This window comes from Manacus vitellinus, unplaced genomic scaffold (assembly GCF_001715985.3).
Source record: "Manacus vitellinus isolate BGI_N305 unplaced genomic scaffold, ASM171598v3 scaffold_21_pilon, whole genome shotgun sequence".
Lineage (NCBI taxonomy): Eukaryota > Metazoa > Chordata > Aves > Passeriformes > Pipridae > Manacus > Manacus vitellinus.
The window spans coordinates 2,317,989-2,343,744 of record NW_021939546.1 but is presented as its reverse complement, the minus strand read 5'-3'; the positions used below and the strand labels follow the sequence as shown (position 1 = coordinate 2,343,744).

General features: G+C 41.6%; 1 long non-coding RNA gene across 1 annotated transcript; it reads left to right on the top strand.

The window, feature by feature from the left end:
- Positions 1 to 542: 542 nt before the first annotated feature.
- LOC108639595 lies at positions 543 to 25,756 on the top strand. The gene is made up of 6 exons (XR_001920612.1): positions 543 to 651; positions 2,540 to 2,685; positions 5,057 to 5,187; positions 8,567 to 8,662; positions 19,660 to 19,781; positions 25,051 to 25,756. It is a non-coding gene; the product is annotated as an uncharacterized LOC108639595 (long non-coding RNA).

The following is a 25,756-nucleotide window of genomic DNA, read 5'->3' as shown; positions in this document are numbered from 1 at the left end:
AAAGATAGAATGTCTCAAAAGCATAGAACTGGCCTGATCAATATGGTAACATCAGAAGGTTTTTGATCAGGGCTAAACAAAAGACAAACAATGGTTAACCATTTCAGATATTACCAGGGCAAATGAGAAGTCATTTTGTGTGAACATTGTTATTGTTAGCAAATGCCAAACTGTAATGTTGTCAGCAATATTTTATGCTTTGTTTTAGAAAATAAATCTGGTTTTGCTATGGATAGGAGATCTCTTGGGCCCCAAGTTAAAGTATGCTATGGCTATTCTTGGTCAAATGGTACCAGCTGAGGTACTGGCATGGCTGTTTATGAGGGTACTTTCACATGAAATAAGATTGCTGTCCATATTTGTTAAGGGAATAGTGCTGTTGACTTATTTTCTACAATCAAGACAAAAAGAGGGGTGGGAGGGAAAAGTCTACACTCAGGTTTTTGCTCTTGGATATCCTTTATCTCTGATAAAGTATGTTTTCACTATGAAATTCATTCTGAATGAAGGGGCATTCAGGTATCTTCACTTCCAGCAGACAGGACACAACTCTCAGACCGAATTAGGCCCATTTGGATAGGTTTTTAAAATCTCCATGGGTAACAAACAGAGAAGACTTTTTCCCTCACAGTGGCCTGGACTGAACACTTGGTGGGTAAGTAAAATTTTACTTTTTTTCCTGTGAAAAGTAGAATAAACCAAACAAGTTGGTCACATATTTCGACCTATACTTGTCAACAAAGGTTTACAGTCCTCTAAAAAGTCAGGATATTTAGTAAAGAGATCATGAAATATTTTCTAGAAAACAAACAAACAAAAAACGAAGAGGGATTTAGTAATGTTAGGATGTAGTTTTCTGCTAATGACTTTATTTTCTTCTTCTTCTTCTTCCTGTTTAGGCAGTAACATGCGAACTCTGACCACATCACTGGTGTGAAATTGCTGATTAACCTTTTGACTCTGACAATTGGGACTTCTCTCAACACCAACTGGTAATGCAAAAGACCATTAGTAGTTAATATTGGGACATCCCAGCTCCAGATGTCAAAAGGTTAATGAAAAATCAAGTATCTTGCTTTTACTGGGGAACTTGGAAACCTTCCCCCCCAAACATTTCATTTTTTGTGATAAATAAGCCAGATTGCTTGAGCTGAGAAAGACGGGTGTTTTGCTAATGTGTACAGCTGTTAATTGAAAAAGATTTTGTTATGCTTGTTCTTCTGGACGTAGATAAAAGAGAGATTTGCTGGCGAACTTAGTTGGTCTTGAACACCCCTTTGTCCAAATACACTACTTAATAATAACGCTTTGTTCTTTCTGTAACAGCCATGGAGGGATTTTGAGTGGAATACTCATTTTCTTTAAGTCATATCTGCCAGTAATCATTCCTGGCTTAAGACCAGCTGCCATTTACGTGTTTTATGAAAATATAACACCAGTTTTACACTCAAAACTATTCTCTTTTTAGGTAAAAGCTTCAGCACAAGCTGGTTCCCCATATCTACCATAAATGCTATTTATCACAGATTTTGGTCTTTAAAACAGAAAGCTAATGTTAAAATATTTTGATTACCCTTTCCTTACCGCTATCATTCACAAACCATCTTTTCTAATTATGGTATTAGGACATTTACATAACTGGGAAAAGGGTCCTTTAACTACATTTCTATTATGTTTGGCACTTCTTTGAAAGGATATTATATTCATGTGCATTAGAGATTGCTTATAAAAGATCAAGACAATAATAGCAGATCCGACGATAAAGGTTCCCTTTTCTCCTCCCAGACAGGCTGTCTCTGACAGAAGAATACAGTTCATCAAAAGTGTCTGCAGGTTGTCAAACTCAGTGAGATTTGGGGACACTCAGAGGCTGTCATGGCCAACAAGAAGATTTTCTGTAGGGTTCTGCCATCATTCACCCTCAGGAAATAATCACTCACTACATTCTGCGTGCTCTCATGATAGAGCTCTATTTGAGAGAAAAGAGCCATTTTATCAAAGGACAATATATCCCTTCTCTTGGTCCATGCAGCTTCCATTATCAGACCATAATAAATCATATTTATGTTCTCAGTTAATAAGACTGATTACAATGCAGGTTACAGGCATGGGAAAAGCAAAGCAGGTGAAAAGATGTTTTAATGAAAATATGATAAGCAAACAGCTTCTTGTGAACATTTCAGGCTGTTATTTGTAATGATCACAGGCAATTTTTGATACATCTTCTTTAGCAATGGTTTAAGCTGCATAAATTGGCTTGCCACTTTATAAGTTGAAATAGGAAGAATCCCAGTGTCCTTCTTATGTTGTCTAGAATCATTATATATATTATAAGCATAAAATGAGTTTAATGTATGTGCTTTGAAAAGAAGAGGAAAACAGAAAATCAGGGAAGACTGATTTTAATGCTGCTCAGAATGATTTTGAAATTTTCTACTCATCTTTGTTACTAACTGTGCATTTTCCATGAAATTTAGGAATGACATGTACTGCTTTCATCTCCTTAAAATTAATATACTGCGCTCTCTGTTTTTCTCAGTTTCTTCAAAGTTCTTTTTAGAGCACTATGCAAAGAAAGAGAAAGAAATTCTCCACTCTGTGTGTGAACACATCTGCTATTAATGCTGAGGGGAGTTAAGTGTCCGCTTCTACAGGAGAATTCACCCCAGTGTTCTATACTGAAAGGTACCCTGTTAAAACAGTGCAAGCATGTTTAACTCTGGCACATGTGATGCATTCAACGGCCAACTTCCATAGAATTTTTTTAAGTGATTAAGGCTTTTTTTGTTAGGACAAACATTCTGACATGATTTCAGCATATAAATGTATGAAGGGAAGTGGCTGATGGACTGTCTTTCTTACTCTCTTCTTTTGAAAAGACTTATTTTGTTATTATGTTAAGCATTGTACTTTCAGGATGAAGTTAGAATTTTAAGGAATAATTTCATCCTACTGATACATAATTTTGACCAAGTCTCTGAAATTTTACAGTGCTTGCAGAACAGTGGTGACAAAGACTTCTTAGTGTTGGGTGTCTGTGGGACCTATTCTAGTCTGTTATTTCCCTAAAATCACTCTTCAGTAAATTTTAAAGCTTTGTATTTGGTTTGGTCCTGGAGACTGACCACGAAATTCCCTTAACACTTTCAGGACACTTCAAAAGAGCAGTGCCCACATAAGAAACAGCAAACTGCTCTTCAGAGGCAATATCCTGATATGACAACAGATGTAGATAATGTACTTCATGATGGAACTGCTTGATACAGAGGGAAACATGTTGTAACTGCCTTCACCATGAAAGGGGTTTAAAAATGCTGCCTGCCAACTCCACAAAAACCAGAGCTGCTATTTCGGTTAAAGGCCAGTGGATTGTATTTTTCACGTCAGTTTTCACTAACCTCAAACATCACTGTTATGACAGACTGTCATCCAACCAAACCAGCACTCTGGTGCCATTCAAGCAAGCAGGAAGAAAGCAAACACAAGGAAACTTAAAAGTCCAATTAGTAAGTGGAGGGTGCATGTGAGTGAACTACTTTTGTGTAACAATACTGATTACTGAAAATGAAACACTTAAAAGAAAATAAACAAAAAGCAGTGCTTTCTGAGCCAGTAGTGTTTTCTTGGCTGGCAATTTCTCTTTGTTCTGTTTCATGACACCAGGCTCAATGGTAGAAGGGGTGTTCTGGGCCAGATGTCAATCACAATGTCTGACATAAACAAAAATAGCTAAAAAGGCATGCCAGCATCTTCCTTTTGTTTTCCCATTAGCTCCATTTTTCTTTTCATAGGCTGACAAAAAATTACTGCCTCCAAGTGAATTCAGTAATGTCACTATATATCTAATATCTAGGAGACCTTTTGTTTTAGCTTTACTGGGCTTAACCACAAAAGACACTTGACATTGACAAAGAATCTGTCAAACATACAATGATCAGTGCAATGAAACCTCTCATGACAGAAGGGCACTATTCTGCCTTCCCCTTGCCTCCAGCAGCAGCCTGTCTGAGCAAAATATGCTGGAGCACATGTAGCAGCTGAACCATTACAGAGCAGGCCAGAAGCTGAGATGTGTCTTGTTTAAATTGTCATAGCATATTAGTATAATTAAAACCGCCAAAAGAGTAGAAAAGATAGATGGAAATGTTACATTACTTGTTTCTAGAGATTAACCTCCAGCCAGAACTGAAATAAAGAGACACGTTTTGGATTTCTTAGAGCCCTGATAAGGAAGAAAACAAGCCTGAGAGTACGTCTCTGGAAGTGTGAGACATGAAGTCATAGTTCCTATATTTACCCAAAAAAAGCAGAAATAGTGTTTCAGACAGACACTGTTTCCTCTGTGATTACAGCTCCCATTGTGGCTGTGCCCTGCAAAGCAGTTGTATCATCTCTCAGCTAACTCCTTTCCACTCTCCTTTGCCTTTGTGCCCACAGGGTCTTGACAAGCCTTGGGCCTGCTGATGAGCTGGTGTCACCACTCTCCACCCCTCCCCATCTGCGTGGTGCTCCAGGTGCCCAGCCCTGAAGCAGCGCCCCGTGTCCCGGCTGGTGGCTGCAGAGGCCATGCCCATCGGCTGTGGTCAGGAAGTCATCCTGCACAGGTTTCATCCCCTGGGCATGCTGGTGCCTGGGGAAGAGAAACAAACACCTACTGGTAGACCAGCCCTAAGACTGCTCTAGAATCAAGCTTCCTTGTGCACAAGAGAGCCAGATAGGGAGCGGGGAAGACTTAGATTGCTTCACCTAAGCTGTTTCTGCTTCACATTGCAGAGGAAGATGTTTGAACAATGGCTTCAGTTTGAAATCTGACCTTTCAAATGCCAAGCTCTATGCTTGTTTCTGTGTTGAGTGTATAGATAAAAACATATGGCTTTCTAAAACTGACCCTGAAAATTATGTTCTCTTCACTGATGAGATGTTTTACTTACCATGCATTGTTACCTTTCATAACTACTCAGGACAAACTTATGACCCAAATTTATAATTATGCTCTGAATTATATCTGGTGGTGAGAAAGTGGTGTAAAACCTTCCATTCATCTGTTCAAATGTAGAGGTTGGAACCTAATTTATCCAGAAGCTGGGGAGGACCTGAACTGGCTCTAGCAGTTCTGAAAGACCAAAAAAGCAACAGAACTTTCCTCTAACAAAACTGGTACATTCAAGGAGAAGCTGCAGGAATCAGGTAGGTCTCATGTTCATTTCTTATGGTATTAATGAACTTCACAGCCTTGCCCCATTTGCTGATTTGCTTTAAGTAGAGAGACATTAAATGTGAGCCTTAAATTTTCCTGTATTTCCTAAATTTGAATCTGTTAATGACTTCTCCATATAGGGTTTCTCTTAAATTTCTGTCAGGGCCCATAAATGTGCATAACTTGTAGAAAACCATGTTATCTGCATTTAGCGTTGGCTTTTGGAACCCTCACCGCCAGGTCACCTCACCACTGCATCTCACCTCACATGCATTTCTGTGTAGTGCCAGGAGAAGAACAGAAAATAGCTATGAAGTAAAAGCAGATTCTGCTCTCATTAAAGGCAATGAAAACTATGCTTTTACTTCTACTTACTCATATAATAGCAGGGAAAAATGAAGTGGAAACAAGCACAACAAAACACCTCTGCCAGCTATCTACAAGCTCACCGAGGCTTCCACTAATGAGGCGCTCTGGCATTTTGAGAAAGACAGGTTCTTCCAGAAACGGCCTTCGGCTCTGAAAGGCTAGTGAAAGAATAACAAATTGTATTTCAAAAACGGGATGGCAGTCAAACTTTTAATGCTGTCTGTGCTATTAAATACCTACAGATGCCCCTGTAGTTTCCTGTCAATTAAATGCTTTTACGTATATGTTTGGCAGATTATTAAATATTGATTCTTATATACCTTACCTAATTATCCACTGTATTTACAGGTTCATCTAAGGTTCATCATGACCATAACATTCTTGAGAAAGTTAATAATTTCAAATCACAATAACAGAGTAATTTCCAGGTCAGATTTTCTAGAAGACAACTCAATACCATGGACAATAACATAGTCTATTAAACAGAATAGTACAGTTTGTGGAAAAGATAATAGTCCAGATCATGAGATAGCACCAGATTTCACATTATGATTTCCAGATGTCTTTAGGAGCTTAATGCATACAGCATTGGTTCAAGACTAATCTGCATGGCAGAAAGGCAAGTTGTTCCAATTTTCTCCTCACTGAGGCTGTGTGGAAAAACTGCAGAGGATAGGCTGGGGTAGTTTGGCCATGCTTTAGTATGAATATTCACCGCATTGCCAGCTGCTCCTGGAGTGCACAGTGGTATGTTGTGCAGAACAGGTTTGGACAGCACTGTGCCTGGGTCTTTCTGATAGGTGCCATCAGAGCTGGCTCTACACGTTGGCCAAGCAGGCAACTATTTAGGGCAGCAAAGCGATTGTGGCTTCATCTGTGTTTCCAGAGTGCTGGAGAAGCAGGAGGGCATTTTGCTGCTAGTTTGGAGAGAGGAGTTTGCCTGAACAACAGGGGAAAGTCCCACCTAGCGATGACCACATTCTCATCCAGTTGCAGAAAGCTGGCAAATCTGCCCCTGACCATCAGCTACCCACCTCAGCAGCCCTTTCCCTGCGTGCTTGCCTCCACATGGACAGAACAGGCCTCCCTGTCCTAGCACCAGCCCTAATCATTGGAAGCACCAATGTTCCCTTTTGCTTACAACGCTGTAAAGACCTGAATTCCAGCAGCCTGTCACAACTGTCAGGCTTCTGTGACAACCTGGTTGTATTCTTCTAAGCAGTGTGTGTTGATTCACTGGAGAGAGAGAGAGGGTAGACTTTGCCAAACTGAGACATCATTTACTCAAAGATCCTGGATTGAGTGTCTTCACAACAGGAAGGCAGCTTCCCTGCTCTTTCTAGGGTGCAGCTTTGGAAGTTCCCCGAATGTCCACTGTAAGACAATGTATTGCATCAGTTCCCTGAACCAGGGACTTGGTCAAGTGCACAGTATAGCAGTGTTGAGTGAGACATGAAATTCTCCCTCCTGGCAGCCTGGGGGAATTGTAGCACTTTACAGGGCAGCCCACTATCCTGCTGTGCCCAGAGGGGCCACAGATGTCCAGGTGTTTCTGGTGGATCTGTATGTGTCCATAAACATAGAACAGTATTTTCGCTGTTACATTCCTGCTGGAGAGTACTTTACTGGTACAGGTAGGTGGGCTGGATAACAATACAAGGATCTGCCAGGACATTGAACCAAGCCTGTCTGAGTTCAAGAAGCGTTCGGACAACGCTCTCAGGCACCACATGGTGCGATTCTTGGGGTGTCCTGTGTAGAAAATAGTTGGACACAATGATTCTCATGGATCCGTTCCAATTCAGCATATTCTATGATTCTATGATTTGCTTTTCAATTTCAGCACTGTCAGGCTGGGAAGTGAAAAAGAGCTCTGCAAACAGAATAAGCATCTGATGTTACACTGCAATGCAAAAAAAAAAAAAGGCTCAAGGCTACTTTTTCTCCATGGAAATCTGCGCAAAAACTGTCAATTTGGGACTTCATAAGTTTCTCTCTGGAGTCAAAAATTCAGCATAAGTGCACAAAAGAGTGTGAGGAAAGAGCATTTTGGCTCCTTCAATGCTATGCACAAAACCTCTCAGGGTTTCAGTGAGGATTTCAGCATCTCTTGCAGTCTTCAAATGTTTTGCTGTGCAAGGATGTGCTTATACATAATTTTGTAATTGAAATGGCATGTTTACTGTTCTATTTCATGCTTGATTGTGTTTTTTAAACACCTTTACTCATGCTGTTAGAAGTGGGATTATAATTAAAATGTCCTGTTGAACACCTTGTTCAGTTCAATGAAGGCATAATAGAAGTATAAATACTTGTTCTCATTGACTCTGTGATGTCAGCAAAACAAACACAGTAAATCACAGATGATCACAGAATATTCTGAGTTGGAAGGGACCCACAAGGATCTTTGAGTCCTGCTCTTTGAATGGTTCATACAGGGATCAAACCCACAACCTTGAAGTCATGCTCTAACCAACTGAGCTAACCTCAAGGTCAAATGTCATAAAACAAATCTCTTTTTTGCCAAAGCATCCATGGGATTCGTGGGAAGCGGAAACAGAATCCGTGACTGGGCAAAGAGGGGACCTCTCCTTTGGTAAAAGGAAATATTTTGAGATGTTATCTGTGATACAAATGTGTTAACTAAGGCATGGAATGATTGATTGATTGATTGATTGATTGATTGATTGATTTAGCCAGTTATGAGAAAAAAATCAGAGTGGAATTTGTTCCTTTTACTCACAGTCCCTTGGTCTAGAGACTAGGCAGTACTTTTTCCTACACTAGCCATTAAGGAATGCTGAGTCTGTTTGTGAAGTGTTAAGGAGTAACTTATATTTCTTATTATTCCCATTTTCTTAAAATCTCTACAGATACCCAGACTTCATTTCTTTATGCTGGAGTAGAATGAAGTCCAAATGTTTCTAAGTCACTGTCCAGTGGTTTCAGAACTTTTGCATAGCAATAGTAATTTCATTTTCTTCATGTTTTCTCTTGTAGTCTAAGTTACCACTGATGATAAAATGTCAAACCATTCTGGCAGGCACTTGTTCAGTCTTAAGGAGCTTTAAATTACTTCACAGCTTGAGATTCCAGGTAAGAAGGGATGTTCCAAGATTTAGCCTAATTGATGCTTCTTGGGCAATTTACTCAGATATCTTGGCTCAGTTTCCTCCTCTGAAAATTGGGGAGAAGAATGTCTGTGTTCCTTGTGCTCTTTGATGTAACAGTATTTTTAATATACTAAATACTAGGCTCTACACTGCACAAAACCCATGAGGTTTTAGGTTTATGTCCTTTCACTGGCTGAAAGAGGGCTCTCAAAACCAATCCCAGGATGTGTAATACTTCTGTGCCAGAGCAAGACTTGCCAGTCAATAGCTGCCTTACAGGGAAAGCCCACATGATCTTTATGAAGCAGGCAAATAAGCAGACCCAAAGGGTGTGGAAACTGCCTTCTGTGCCCAGTTTCAGTTCCAGCTACTTCAAGCTCAGCAGAAATTGGGCAGGCAAATGGTTCACAAGATTTGGTCTTTTGAATGAAAGCAGTGAGGAAGTGGCAAAGTAAGAGGGTTTTTTCCCTGGGATAAGAGAGGCAGATGGGTACATAGGGCAGTCCAGCCCAAACCAGAGAAAGATTCAGAAGCAGGAATAAGGCTACAGAACATGCAGGACAAACTGGACAAGAACGTTGTCAAGTGGGATGGCAACAAAACTTAGTGTATTTCTTTGAATGTCTCATTATATGTACAGGTGCAGCTCTACACACCCACACACATTGCATTTATTTCAGTGTGATCATATAAATACCTGCAGGTGCGACACTGAAGAGATACCCATGCTGAGGCATGAATATGGAGTTCCACATCTGTATTTACTGCCTGGTTCGCACAATGAGCTAGTGCAGTCAGTGGGTTCTCTTTCCACCTCCCACATGCACTTTAGAACTAAAACTGAAGAAAATTCCATCCTGGTAACTACATTTAACAGGAAGTCATGGCATAGAACTAAAATATGTGATGGGGAAGGTGTATGAAGCAGTCATCATTACTTCTCTTTGTTGCACAAGTATATAAAAAATTAGGAAGAAACTAATTTCAGATAAAAATGGCCACATCAGTTTAATGTGTGGTAATAAATCCACAAAGTTGGAATCTAATGTGTCTTTTGAGGCACCTAAAACTTCAGTTGGCCTTCAGTACAGTGACTGGTTTCTCTCTTCTGGCACACAGAGAGATGGTTCCCTGTCTATAATACTGTCAGATAGTCCATAACACATGGGGTGCAAATCGTGGCTGCTGCAGAAACCATGGTTGTGCATTCACCAACTCGCTTACACATAAAAAGGTCTCAGTCATGGCATTGCACTCATGCAGCTGGTTTCATTAAACAATAATCTGATGCTAACTACTTGACTACAAATGCCCTCCTCCCAGTGTCAAAAATGTAAAACAGCTAAAGGATATAAACTGGGGGCAACATTTTGCATGTAATTGCTGCCTGCAGAGAATCAAGGTTGTCAAAGTTTCTTACTTTTTATGAGGCCTTTATTGATAACTTTCATTTCCCAAAGAGAAAAATAAACCTACCAAAGTTCCTTTGAACATTTCAGCAGAATTTCGTGGCATTAGCTGTGAAAGTAATGGTGTGACATTCCTAGTAAGGATAGGAACTGTGTTCTAGGAGTCCATGCTGCTTACTTTGTGGAAACTATCTCAGATGCTTTGGGATTATTTAGCAGTAACTTCTTTTTACACCATGATTTCACAGGGATTTTCTCTGTTATCTTCTCGTCGGCATATTCCTTTGAAAATCTAGGGAGAAAATGTGGCACTTGAGTATTCAGTGAAACCTGGTTTGCATCTCCATCTAGCTAAAGACAGAGAATCAGTTCTCCTGCAACACAAAATGTGGAGGAACCATAGTGCCCAAAATTCAGAAAAATTTTAGGTAGTGTTGTCCAGGCAAAGGAATAATGAGAATATGGTCAATGAAGATTTCACAGGAAGCAAAGGAGAAAAGAAAGGACAAATTTTTGTTTCTGATCTGAATGTCACTGCTTTGCCCAGAGGGACCACGGCTGCCATCCATGGTTCACAATAGTGAATGTACTCTGGGCAGTGACACAGAGAAAGGGACCAGAATCAGTTGGAACCGTGGAAGAAACAACACTGTGCTAAGAGTTTCGCCCAGGCAAATTTACCTCCTTTGGAATTAGTGTGGGTATCTCTCCATGACACATTTGTTTTAGAATCACAGCATGTTGCAATTATTAGGCTCTGGCAGGCTCCTAGGTAGGAACTGTGTCCAAGAGCCTTTATTTCATCCGGTCCAATTGGGAAGAGCGTGGCAGTTTCTTTTCGTTGAGACTTTGCTATAACGATCTGAGCTTTAGTCACTGTGAGACTGGCCCTCTGCAAAGCATTCAGTTGGTGTTACAACCAGAGACAACTGAGCTCCAAAAGTGAGTGCAGACCTTGTCTACTTATTAAGTAAAGGGGCATGTGGAGAGCCCATTACTCAGTAATTGGTGCTAGCTGCCAGTTAGCATTCAGCAGGACTTCCAGCATTTGTATAGACTTTACAGCCCAGAATGGCCTGGGATTGTTCTTGCCTTATTTGCTGCCACTATAATCAGCTGATGGCTCTCTGCTTTGCAGAGCTACCAAAACCAGCTTGGTCGGACTGAAAGGCACCTGGAAGTACAGGATGTCCCCAAGGAATTCAGCCAGAGGGATATGCAAGTCTGAGAGATTTTGTGGCTAAGGCTGTATTCCAGTTTTATGGGCTTGCAGGTTTCTTCCCCTGCCATGGAAGAGGAAAATGGTAAGTGGAACTTGTGGTAGATGATACAAATGCCTGCCTGATTGTGTAACGCCTTAAATAGGTCTTTAAAGATGAGACCCTCAAGTGTTGTGTGACTTCAGAGGAGACAAACAGAACTTCTGTATGGAGTCTGGAGAGACAGTGTGGGAAGTCTTTACAGAAAAGACTGTGTAGACATTTAGACAAAAATGTGGCTCTGTAGGGTACATGCCACTTGCAGCTTTGACCTGGGGAAACCGTTTATTCTCCGGGTCCCAAGTGCTGCTGTTACTCCCTAAGAGGCAGTGTGGTGGGGTTTTGGACAGGAGCACACAGACCCCCAGGCAGCCGCTCCACTGCTCAGGAGCAGGGTGGGCTCCACGTGTGCAGGGGGCAGAAAGAGGCTCTTCTCACATGGCTATCCCCTGCAACATTATATGTATATATTTTATTTACAGCATAGGCAGCATTATCCCTAGAGGCAGACTAGGCGGCTGAGCGCATGCAGCTAAGCTGCTCTCGCCAAGCAAGCGGGCTCTGCCAACACCTGCGAAGTTAAAACCTGTCTGCGCTGCAGGTGAGAAAGCAAATAACGCAGGGTGCGGCCACGGGAGTGACGCCCGTCAGTGGGGCTGGCGCAGCCACGTCCGCTGCCCCGTGCGGCGGCCCCAGGCCCCGGAGCGGGGCAGAGCCCCCCGAGCCCCGCGGGCCCTCACGGCCCATGGCGGCTCCCGCCGCCCGCCGGCAGCGGCCCCGCGCCAGGCCCGTTCGCCGCAGCGCCCGCCAGGTGCGCGCCCTTTTGATCGCCGAGTGGCGGGAGGGCGGGCGGGCCCGAGAAACGCATCCTGCCAGCCCCCACCCCCCGCCCTTTAATTTCGGAAGCATTATAACTAAAGTGTTTTCAGCTTATTATTATGCATGAGTAAAAATTCCATGAATGTGTAACATTTTTCGCCTGTATTTCCCTCTTTTATAACATCATTTAAATTCCTCATTAATAATTTAGCAGCGTTCTGGATTTTAATCACTTTTCTCATCCCGGCGGTCTCTATCCGAAGCAGTGCTCTCCTCCTCACCTGAAGGTGACAGGGAGGCAGGGCCGGGCTAGGGACACCCGCCCCAGCGCCCTGCCCTGCTGCAGAATATTTCCTTCATCAATTAAAAATCTAAAGCTTACCAAACCCAAACTTGAGCAGGTCACCATTGGTAAAAATTAAATTTTTCTTTGTTTGTGGTTTGTTGTTTTTTGTTTTTTGGTTTTTTTTTTTTTTTGCATCTGAGTTTAATTATGGGGGTATTTGTTTGATAGCTTGTTACTGTAAATAAAAGAGATAAAAGCAGCCCTTCACTTGAGCAGCTCCAGAGCTGTGAAATATGTACCTAATTAAAACTATTGGTGTAAGAGGCTAATAAAGTACATATGCCTACTAGATGTTTTATTCTAATGAATCTCGGCTAACTTGCTCTGAGTATTTCAGTGTTGGTAGGAATTTATCATGAGGTGCTCATGAAGGACCACGAGGGTCTGGGAGGGAGAGGGGAGTGAAGGGCCCCCAGCCATGGCTGGGTGTGGGAGGAGCAGAGCCCCGGCTCCCCCAGGCACAGGGATGCCAGGGCACAGCCTGCGACCTCCACAGCCGGCAGGGACCCCTGGGCCAGGCCCATGGGCTGCAGACGTGCAGGCCTGGGGCAGCCTGGAGGGTCTGCATGAGATGTGTGTGTGTGGAGGTGAGTGCTCCCATTGCCCCGATAGAGAGCCTGGGGCCGGGGTGCTCCTTCCCACTCAGATCCTCACCCCCTGATTTCCCCATTGTTTTTGCCTGGCATGGGTGAGGAGCGGGCCACAGCATGCACTCCTCAGACTCCCAAACCCAGTGCAGATGGGTCGTCTAAAGCATTTCAGATGGAGTTTTGGTCTTGCGCCAGCAGCTAATCAAAGTCTTAATCCTGGAGAATAAAAAGGCCGGGCTTTCCAAGCTTCCTCCAGCTGGTTTCTGCCAGGGATGTGGATGGCCAGCACTCCTGAAAACCCTTGTGCAATGGGTGCTCCCAGCACCATTTGCATGCAGGTTGGGCAGTGGGGCTGCTGTATGGGTTTGTTACCTGGCCCAGTTGTAGGGGCCAGCTTTATATGGCCTGCGGACAAACACCCTCAAATCTATCTGGGTCTGACCTGTAGTGAAGAGAAGTCAGGCAGGTGAAAAAGTGTGCATCGAGAACCCCTGCCTGAGACATGAGCTTTGCCCTTTGGAGCAGTACAGGCTTGTCAGGAGAAAGGGTACGTTTTGAGAAGCTGGGTAATAATAAAGGGGCTGGTTAAGCAGAGGAAAGGCCTTCAGGGTAGCGTGTATTCTTATTGCTTTTTTTTGCAACCGAGTAGAGAAAACATCCCAAGGCAAAATGTCTATTGTAGGCTTTCCTGTAGTCCCCAACAACAACTATTTAAACACTTGCACGTGCATGTGTCCTGTCAGCGTCCTCCATTTGCCCACACTGTGGGAGGGCCGGTGGGGCTGTGGCACTGCTCTCTCCCATTTTAACCTGGGCCCACACAAATCTGTGGGGCCCCACCCACACGATGCTGCACCCCACGTGAGCAGGAGGGCTTTGTGTACAGCCGAGCCATCTGGGCTTTGCTGTCTGTCCCAGAGTCAGATCTGATGAGTTCAAATGACTCTCTCCAAGTGTGTGGTAGCTGCAGCTGTTGAAAGCGCGCCGGCACTTTCTGATCTGCACATGAATTTGGAGTTTTTTTACAAGTGCTGCATCGGCAGTTTTTCTGCAAAATGAAATTTTCACTATTGCTAATATCAGCTGGAGAGACAGGTGGAACTTGTTATCCTCCTCACAAAACCTGCCTTTTCACAGGGAAGAGATTGTTTTTCATGGCTGTACAATTTGTTAATGGGGTAGATTAAGGATAAGATTGGGGGGAACTAGTCTTTGTCCCTGACTTACTGTTTGACCTTAAGAAAGTCTCTTAGTCATTCTGGAAACCTGGTTTCTCTATGTGTAAAAAAAAAAGCAATAATAGGTATATCAAAAGAGACAGGCATCAATATCTGAAAGTGGCTGTAAAATTTCAGGTGGAAGTGTTATGTATTGTCACAAAAACTATATCTGTTGTGCTTTCTCAGAGACCTGCAAAAATCTGTTTTTTCCTGCTGAGAGAATTCTTTCCATGTTGCTCAATCAATGATCATTTTAATATATTTTTTCTGCCTCTCAGTTACATCTCAAATATTTGTGTCTGTGCAATTTTCATGGTCTCATATCTTGTCTCTTTCTGTATAAAATGTACGTTGTCAGCTTGAGGGGATGCTTTTCCTTTCAGCTTCTTTGTAATTACCAAAAATAGTTTTACCCTGTTAAAACATTTCTGAGTTGTCGACATGGTGTGGTATGGTATTAAAACCTCGTTACTCTGCAGCAAACCTTCCTGTGCATTGTGTTTACCTTCTGATAACATTTCTAATAAGAAGCCAAACACCAGCAGAATGAAGGGGATACTTACACTGTTGGGTCCAATGTGACTTTGCATAATGAAAATATGCAAAAATAATGACACTTGTGTAGCTAAGAGAGAAAGAAATATAATCAAATTGTTTCTACTGGCTTTTCATCAAGGCAGAAAACCTGTGTGTGTGTTTTCTGGACAAGCTTTATTTATACTATGATCTGGAACCTGACAGCAGGAATTCCTGTGCCTGTGCAAAGTTATTTTGCTTTCAGCATGACTCCACCAAGAGACCCCAGCATACAGGACTACCCCCTTTTGACGGCAGTGCACTGGAGTCCTTGGCAAAGCTTAGATTTGAGATACTCTGAACTAGCGTTATGGATAGAACAAGATCTTAAGAGCTAAACTCAATTACTCTTAACAAAGCCTGAGGCTGGAACTTTCCACTCAAAGTATGTTTCCTAAATGTTGATAGCAGATGGCCCTCCCATCCCATAGGCCGGGGATGTGCTGACTTTTTCATTCGCAGTGTAACTTGTTCTCACATCACAGAACTTCTAATTTTTGATTTTTTAATAAGCGTGATCTGATAAACTAAGCTAAATACACTTTTAAAATAAATTTCAAGTGTAAAGATCATTACTAATTCTGTTGTTCAGATTCACAGAGAAGGTTAATATAATTTCCTTTCTCCTTTGGCACCTAAGCAAAATCTGACAGCTTTAATTCTGGTATTAGAGTAGAGGGAGGAGTCTAACCATAACCAGAGGTGACCAGTAGAAGCCCTACCTGAATGTGTCTTGCAATCTATGATGAATTGATGTTCCAGCAACATTTTGTTTTTCTATACTCTACCCCTACCCATTGCCTTTATTCTGCTTTTTCCCAGCTTTACCTCAGCCTTCTCTGTGAAGCCAAAGACACCTGATGTTTGTAGTCACGTTTTTGAGATTATCTGCTCAGGAACATCTGCTCAGAGAAGTCTGTTTTCAATGTTTTGCACATCTGAAACAACTGGGGAGTGGATGTGTTGTTGCCTGGACAAGTGAGTGAAGAGAATTGGTTTAGACTAGTTCTGCAGAAGGGAGCTGTTGATGAATGGACTCACATTGAAGTCTGAGCATGATTAGTGCGAGGCTTCATCCCTCTGAGTCAATGGTCGTTGGGACAAGGCAAAGAGCAGACAGGAGCTGAGGAGACGCTGCTGTTTTGGAGTCTGTGTTTCAGGTCACAGTCTGGTCAAGTCAACAGAAGTCACCCAATGTGACTGGTGCCAAAGCAGGCTTGATGGTTGTGCATGAATATTTATTCTTTGTCTGTTTATTATAAACTTCATTTTGCATTCTGACAGACTTTTCATTACACACCTTTTTTGAAAACCTACTAGACAAACCCCCCAAGTGTGCTTTGTTTTGTAGTACAACAGGCAATGAGCTAAAATATAGGTCTGAGGAAACTTTTGTGTCACCCTCTTCTTGGAGCTTTTTTCCAGATCATCCATGTTGTACTGGACACAATCCTTTCCAGCTAAGTTATGATGACCCCAGACATTGTCCTGGGTCATGCTTTGGGGCTTCTGTCTGGGGCGTGGTGCTACTACAGCAGCACTTGCATTGCTTCCACTGACCATTGGTTGGAGGTTATGGATGGTGCTTGACCCCTGACCTTGTTCTAGACCCTGGTGCTAACTGGGGGTTAGCACCTGGCTAATTGCCAGGCTGCCTTTCCCCCCTCCCTTCAGATTATAGATGGTTCTTTGGCATGCATCCAAACCTAATGCAGTATGTACGGGAAGGTCTTCAGGTTCCCAAAGTGTAAATACATATGTGGTCAAAGCCCCAGTTCATTAATTTAGTATGTGCAGTGGAGACCAGGAACTGATTTATGTTTTCATCTACGCAAGGTAAATTGGATTGAAAATTCACACTGTTTAAAAAGGAGAGCTGAGATTCTTGCTTACCTTTGAGTTCTAAATTAGCAAGCACATGACTAAGCTTCATGGACATGAAAAAGCTGGTTCTGAGTTAATATGATGCCTATACCATTGATTTCACTGGACCCTTTTGTATCAAAAACCACATGTACACAGCCTCACATTGTGAAGCAAGATTAATTTAGCTGTTGGCAAATTATGTGCTGTATAAGAATGTTCTGTGAATGACTTGGATTGCAAATTCTACTTCTCAATTTTTGCAATGCAAAGTGCCGGTAACATGAACTACTGGTTTCAGCTGAACTTTACAGAAACGTGAATGATAGGCACCCAAAATAAGGAAATAAATGGTGGAGAACTAAACAACATAAGGCCTACTGAGTCAAATATTAAGAGCCTCAATATAAATGATAACACAGAAGATAGATATAAAAGTAATGGCAAAGGCTTTAGAGCTTCAGTGTCTCTAAAAATACAGAAGGGGTGGCCTCTCAACAAAATGTTGATTTGTGATTCTCAGCTATAATTACAGGGAACAACCCAGGGTGCACTACAGAGAATATTTCCATGTTTCAGTTTCACATTATTTTAATGTTTCTAAAATCTCTACACTTTCACAACCAAAATTCTTGGTCTCTGTCTTTGAGTTGTTACAACAATAGCTGAAGTGAAACAAACTTCCTACGATCTACCTATCTTGGAGAACAGAACCACTCTGGATAGTAGAGGTAAATTAAGGGTATACTCAGTTTTTGGTGTGCTTCCTAACTGTACCAATTCACTTGATGCAAGTGTTCCTTACTCGCATCAGTGGGATGCAGAGAGATGAACTTTTCTTGCTGATTTGCTGACGATAACTTTTTCCTTGAGTTTTATTCAACTTAAGAAATTTCCATCCTTCCACACATCTGTATTGGTTCCAGTCTTACATGTTCATGTGTTCTCCTAGACCAAATAAATATCCTCCCCACTGCCTTTAGACACCATTTACTAGCTGAAAACCACACCACAGCTTGCTGCTTGCCCCTGGTCCCTCCCCATATCTCTGCCATCAGAAGAGGCCAAGCAAGCATTCCCTAATGCACTACAAGTAAAGCCAGCCTGGTTAGCTCATATCCATGTTCATCACCAGGTGAAATGAATCTGGCTGGCTTAATTTAAACAGATTAGGAGGTGATTTGTGATCTCTTTTGCTAATGGAGCAGTATGTTGGGTATTTGGAAGGCAGCAATAAACACTAGAGACAGTGCTGTCATCTCTTAGAGGAGCTTCTCTGTAGTCTCAGGTCTTCTCAGCACTCCCATCCTTGAACTCAGTCTTGCACCCCTCAACTTGCGTGGGTTTTCTACATATGTTACCTTTATTTTTACCTTAGCAGCCACAACTAAAGGTATATTTTGACATTTTAAATGAATCTTCTTTGTTCAGCTTTCTCTGCCTGTCTTTATTAATTAAACTTGTGTCTTGCTATTAGGTTCCATCAGCTCATCTCTTCCAGTTTCAGCTCTCTCCATTTGCCTTCACTATACCTTGCCATCCTTGAACTGCGCTGAACTCTTCCTCATTTCCCACCTTCCCATACAATATTCAAATCTGCTGTTCTTCTGTCTGATTTTACTGTAGCTGATGTGAAAATCTTCTTTGCTAGAGAAGCAGCAGTGAGGAGACAGAGCTTTTTTTTCTCTTTGCCTCATTCATTCTCCTTCTTACATAAAATCCCAGCTGAAAAAGGGCATTCTCCTCTATGATCGTAACTTCACATTCCTCTTTTTCCTGCTGTTCTTCTCTTTAAAATACATTTTAATATGTCCTCATCCATGGAAACTGTACTGTTTATGTTTGCAATTTTTCAATGTGCTTGGAGTTGGGTTTTTTCAGATGAACGGTATATTAAGATTTAATCTGAACCTAGTCAGATAATATTGACCTGCAATGAAAAAGCTGTATGAATGAGATAGCAGCAGACAGCTTAAAGTGCTGACTGCCAAGTGCTGACTGAAAAATGATACCCCAGAAGTTTGGTGGTACAGAGTAGATGGGACATTTATGAATGAAAAAGCTTTCTGATTGTTTAAATATTGTGATTTGAATTTTTAAAAATTTTCTCGATTTTTTTTTTCTGATGTTTGCCGAAATTTGCCTCCCTCTGTAGGCTACCACATCTGATACCCACTCTAAGGCCTCTCTCTTTTGCCACAGTAGATCTCCCCAAAATGAAAATAAAAGAGAACTGAATTTCAGACTTTGAATTCCTGATGCTCTTCTCTATGCCCATTTCAGCTATATTTCCCACTGTTCAGTTAGCAGTTATCAGGAAACGTATTTTGGTTTCAAAATCAGGATCTCCTGAAACAAATCCCTAGGTATTACAGTATTGCCACAGTTTGCAAGCCACATTGTGTTAGGACCACAAACAATGAGTTGGCCCTTGCCCAAAGCAGTTTTTAATCCAGGTCATGTATATGGAGATAGGCAAGGGAAGCTGTTTCCGCATATATCTGAGTTCCCTAGGTTAAATGTGGTGAATTATTTCAGCAAATATATTCCAAACCTTCTCCTTCAGTTTTTCACAAATTCCAAATCTGGATGCTGCTCTAAATGAAAAGGAACAATTAAAATGCCTTTTTGAATGCATTTGAAATTAAATAAGTTACTGTAATTTCCCTGGGCAAGCCAGCTCTTTTGAGGGGGCAAAAGTTGCAAATGGAAAAACAAACAAACAAATGAGTGAATAACTATGGGATGTGCTGCCGGAGAATCAAAAACAAGCCTGGTAGAAGGGGGAGGGAAAGGCTCTTGTCTGCCCTGGGACAATTTGTAGAAACCAAAGTGTGGTAGAAAGTTGAAATAAAGAGGATGGGAAAAAAAAATCCACACTCTTTTTTCTTAATCCAGACAATCAGGCTACCAGGACCCATGATGCTGATATGAAAGAGGACTGACTTCAAGGATGTTGAGAAAGAAGATAGAAATTTCCATCTTCATTGTTCAGGTTCCTTCAGCTACACAACTAGGAGGTGAGTCCCTTGGCCGCAGCAAGGGAAGGGCGAGAATGAATGATGGTGCCAGATGCACCAAGTTAACAGTCAGTGAGCCAAGAAAAGCATGACTACAGCTATCTTTCCTGCCTTCCAAATCCTGGACCAGTGAGCAATCAAAATATGGTTTAGGTCACTCCACAGGTATAGAATATGCTTCACCTCCCATGAACTGGGGATGGGAAGCTAAGGGAAGAGTGCTGTAGAGCTGCTGATTGTCTGCTCTCCTAAGACCTCCTCTTAAGAGGAATCCTCAGTTGTCCATTTAGGGTAGTATCAGAGCTGCACAGAGCTCCTAAAGCATGAGCCACCAGTTACAGCATTATCCAATGCCTGGTAGAGGTGGGTACCAAGACTGCTAGTAATGGCTAAAGGCAAAGCAGGGGGTCTGGTTTTGATAAAAACGTAGTTTGTGAGAAGCATTTTTCTTATTATAATGGTAAAATGGATAGGAAACAGTTACACTCCACATCCTTTTTTTTTTTTTCAGTGCTATTTTTTTTTTTTGGAACATTGAAAACAAAACAAGCAAAAGGAGGGGAGGGGAAAAAAAAGGAAAAAGAAAACTCCCTTCAGACAACAATCACCTTTTGAGTTAAATTCTCATGCTTGGTCTTAGCCCAGAGGGATTTGTCTTGAGTGAAGTTCGAAGAAAATCCTTTCAGCAGTTTCTGAGTTACTTAAATGTAACCATGGAGGTTTGGATTCAGATGCTTTTTTTGCTTGTATAACTCAAAAATAGCTTCGCTTTAAAACTTCTAAATTAACCCTCCTTAACTTTTCAACTTGTCACCTATCCTACTGTATGGCTTATAAAATTTTAAAGCTAATAGTATAACAAACTCAAATAATGATACTGCAGATGTTCAAATGAATCTTGGGAGGAATAAATTATAGGAGTCACAGTGGGTTGTTAGTGAAGAAAGAGCGGCTGCATGCCTTAAACCATGTGTTCTTACTGGTTTGAAACAGGCCCAATTTTTTCTGCTAAGCACCAGTGTGCTTGGGTGTGGATTTTAATACTCAGTTACACATACAAAATTAAGCACATAAGTCCTGTTCCTTTTCTTCTCCCTGATAGCACTGCTTTAGACATGTCAGAACATTCTCTTAAATTTTCCTGCTTTCTTCTTAACACAATCCTGATCACTAGGACACTTAACTGTCTCCTAAATATTTATGGGCTTCAAAGTCACTGAAATGCTCTGTGATTCTCTTACTGTTATTATTTTATTGCCAGAAGATTGAGGCAATGAGAGGTGAAGCATCTTGGTAAGTTATGGTTTTTCCTTTTTCTTTGTCCAACCCTCCTGTTGCTTTCTGACATTTTCTTCCTCTTTATCTTCTTTCCAACATTTCTGCCTCACTTACTAGTCCTGTTCTCACTGTCTCCTATCTATCCTTTCAAACATTTTTCTCCAGTTATTCCTCTCTAACAATTGCACTGAAGAGAGCCTGCGATAGAGAGAAATTATTTTTACTTTGGCAGCAGCTTTTTACTTTTATCTTTTCCCTAAATGTCTGGGATGGGTCCAGGCAGCTCTCCCCACTTTCATCATCTCTCTTCACATCCCTCGTGACCCTGAACTCTAGTCAGCAATCTGATGTCTGCCATGAGAGTGCCTCCCATGATCCAAAGCCACAATCAGACTAAGGTGTTGTAACACCATGTGTTGCTTTACCTACTTACCATGCTTGCTCTGCCGCTTTCTAGGAATTGGTCACCTGTGTCAGGTTTTTCTCACGAAATAATGGCAGTGCTGTCACCTTCTGCACGTCTCTCCTCCTTGCTCCTCTGCCTCTCTTCCTCTCCTAAGCTTTTGCGGTTCAATCTCCTGGCTGGTGCAATTTAGCCAAGATACAGGAGACTTGTATTCAGCCTCTGCCTGAGGCAATTTGAACTTGAATCTCTTGCACCCTGAATTAGCACCTTACCCAAGACATTATCTACTCTTCTGTAAGGAAGGTGGCCTGAGTCCTTTCTTCAAGTGGGAAAGCTTGAGCTTGACTTGTCAGCCTCGTAGTGGAGGCACTCACCTGGAAAAGGGAAACCTTATCTGCCAGGGCCTGCCCCAGTCAATACTTAATACAAAGTATGGAAGTGTTCTCTGAAAGAGGGTAACAAACCCCGGACTTCTTGCTTTCAGCAATGCTTTGAGAGCAAGCACACAGGGCAATCCTGTTAGTATTTAATTATTCCATACAAAGAGGGGCCCCCTGGTGGTCTAGTGGTTAGGATGCGGCACTCTCACCACTGCGCCCAGGGTTCGATTCCCGATCAGGGAACTCCCCCGGGCAGATGGAGCTCATCAGCCCTGTAAGGCCATCCATCTAAGAGAAGGTCACTCTAAACAAACCTACGTCCTGAGGACCTCACTGACACCGTCCGAGCTCGCTCGGCCCCGGCAGATGAACCTCAGGATTAAAGGGTGGGCTCAGTTCAGCGCACACTGTGTCTCACCTAAAAAATCCACTGCGCAGGCTCGAAGGGTAATGACCTTTCCCAAAATCTTCGTTTGCAAAGACTGGCCATGATTCCATACAAACTGGAACAACTTCAACAGGATGGACTGGAGAGAGACCCTGCTTGACAAGATCCTTTTAGAACTGTGCTGGTCTCTCTTTACTGCTGTGGGTCAGCTTGCTCAATACCCCAGAGCAGCAATGGCAGCTGCCTCAGCACCACTGGCTTGATATGGGACTAGGTAGTGAGGACATGTGTGGAAACTGGGTGGGAGGGAAGGGATGGAAAAGGTGTTCCTGAAGTGTATTCTGTTATCCATGGCAATGGGCTTGTAGTCATAGCTGAAACAAGCACCTGCCACTGCTGCCTCAGTTATCATTCTGGAAAGCAGTGGAAGCAAATATGTGGTGGAGGGAAAAGAAGTCTTAAAAGACAGGGCAGCAGGCTGGGGCACTATAACGGAAATTGCTTTTCAAGGTGGAAATGCAACAAAAATAGACTAAGAAATCTTAAAAGACAAAGTCAATGCCAAAGCAGAGGAAGCCAGAATGACTTCCAGAGCTCAGCTATAGGCAGTTGTCCCCCAACATAAGCCAGACACTGTCAGTGTGTGGGAGACATCCAGGAATTTTTTCTCCTACAAAAATGTTAGGGACGTTATATGTTTTACTGTAATGGAAAACTTGAGCTCTAGTGCTCAGTTCCAAAGGAGAACACTAACCATTGGAAGCAATGTGGTACAGGGGGCTGTGTGTGTATGTGTCTGCTCATCTTTCTCCTAGGGATTCTGTAGCTTCCTTCATTCTTCCCTGCTCTCATATTACAGAAAGAAGGTAATTTTTCCTGGCCATTTACTAAAGCTCATTAAAGACCGAAGAGAACAAACAATGCTATTCCTTAGAGACTACCATTCAAAGTCATCCTACAATTCTCTGTTCTAATACTTGAGACAAATTAATTATTCCTTAGTGAAAAGTGTATAATTCCTATTCTTCATTTTTGGGGTGGGGAGTGGGGAATAATAATAGGAAGTTTATATCTGAGTCAAAAGCTGTCTGTGCTGAAGGGAAATGAGAAAAACTGTGTGTTCCAAGAAGAGTAAAAGCAATTATTCTAATAATAATTCTAGGGATATTAATGTCTTTTTAAAGTAGATTGCTTTCAAATAAACACCAAAGTTGAAGGCATAGGAAAGGCTGGTTTATTTATTAATCATTCGAAAAGTGCATTTTTCTAAATGAACAAGTGTATGAGCAACTTCACTGGCACATATTAAATTTAGTTAAACGGCAACTTGTAAATGTCTAAAAACTTCTGTAACCAGAGACTAATTTGTTTAATGTGTTGAAAATGTTATGTGGATGTGAGGAGCTACATATTAAACTTCAAAGCAAAAGGCTCCAGAGATTACACCATCTTAAAGACTGCATATTGGAAAGGCCTTTATACATTAAACAGAAAGGATTTTTAATTCTCTTCTTTTTTGAATACTTGTCAATCTGTGTGACTCACGCTTAGGATTGTAAACTGTCATTTAAGGTGTGATGTCCAAGTTGAGGCCTGGACCACGATTTGCAAGGGGCTGGCTTTTCTCTTTCATCTCTATTAATTAATCCTGTCTCACTTTGCCCAGCGTACACTTCTGTTGACATCACCTTTTCCATATACTTTAAAGAGTCCCCAGAGAGATCTACTGCAGAACAAAAACTGGACAGAGAATACATTTGGAAACCATTTTATTTCTCAATTACCAACCAAAACGTATGGAAAAGATTTACACTCTATCTGATTTACACAATAATTATACTTCGAAAGCTTAGAAATAAATGGCTTGATCCCTGAAATCATTAGTTACTATACCAAATGTAATTGGTGTAAACTAATGAGTTTACTGGATGGCTGACCCTTAATTACTGATTATAGTTAAACTCTAGCCAATCAAAAATTCGTTTACTTATAAAAGTACAGTATAGTATTAACAAGCATTACATTTCCAAGCAAGCAGCTTTATGATTAGCTGTAGCACACAACTCAAGCCTGTTCAGGGCTATCAAAAGCAGCTTTTTAATAATAGTGCACTAAGCAACCATCACTCTCTTACCTCAGCGTCTATCAGACAAACAGAAGAAAAACCACATAATTAATCATCTCATGCAATAGAAATAAGGCATCTGGGCCAGATCCAGGCGGGGTATACACAGCTGCCTTAGTCAAGAGAGCTGCAAGAGGCTGGGGATTTGCTTTAAGATAGGATAACTGCCATGGGGAATTCTGGCCCTCTGGAGGGAGCAATCTGTGGTATGGAAGTGAAATATTGATTATGTGCAGTCCTGTGTGATGTGGAGAAACCTACTGAAAAAATAGGTTTAATAATTCCTTGAACTGAGGAGTATTCCTTGGGCAGGTTCAATATGTGGTGATAGGACATTTGGTTACTGTACTGGCAATCCCAAAAATTTGAAAGTCACGATTCCTCACTATTTATTAGATCAAATGAAGAATCATTTTTAAAATAAAATACTAAATGGGAACAAATTATCTTTATTTGTCTGTGGTTGATCTTTAAGAATTAATGTTTTTACCTAACCAGGAAGACTCAACATTTCTATTAAAAAGGTTTAAAGCAGATTTGTATTTAGACCATTTCCAGAATTGGGACTTTAAACAGATACACCAAATATTTTGATAAAATCACAGGACTACAATACTTACAGTCATATCCTTAAAGATACTTCGGTAAGAGACTCCAGTGTTTTAAAGATGCAAAAATTCTCCGTCTCCTAGATTGTTCCTGTGAATCCTAAACTTCAGATAGGAGATTGATACCAGAAGGCACAACCATTAGAAGATGAGGTCTGAGGTCTGATACACAGCTGCTGCTGTGGAGATTTAGTTGGAAGAATATGTATTTGCTGGAGAGTGCTCTTCAGACGACCCAACAGACCTCACGGCTGCCAGGATTCATTCTGTTGGGATTACAGTCTCTCCCATTTCTGCTCTTCTCTATGATGTTCTTTCTCTCTGGGGCTTGCCTTTCATGAGGAGCTACACTCAGCAGAGGACTAACCTTATCTGATGGCTCTTTGGGACAAATGCTGTAACACTTGCCCATTTATTAGTATAAAAATTTTCTTAAAACTCAGAAAATGAAGAATGAATTAGTTCTCAGAATGTCTGCACATGGGTTGAAGTGAAATTTATGCATTTACTGAACTCCTGTTTGAGAGATGTGTCTGAGGTCAAGAAAAGGTTAAAGTTGTTTACTGCCTTCAAGCTCTGGTCTTAGAAGTTAATTCAGAGCTGTGGTGTGAGCAGCTACAGAGAATAAGTCCTTGGAGCAGTGAATTGCTGGTATGATGTCAAGGTCCATGGGCCTTAATAATAAAATTAGTTTGTTTCTTAAGGAAATCCTAGCAGAGACTTTATAGTTATATAAAGTCATTACACTGTTTTTCAACATAACTTTAAGGATGCTTTGGAATGATCAGAG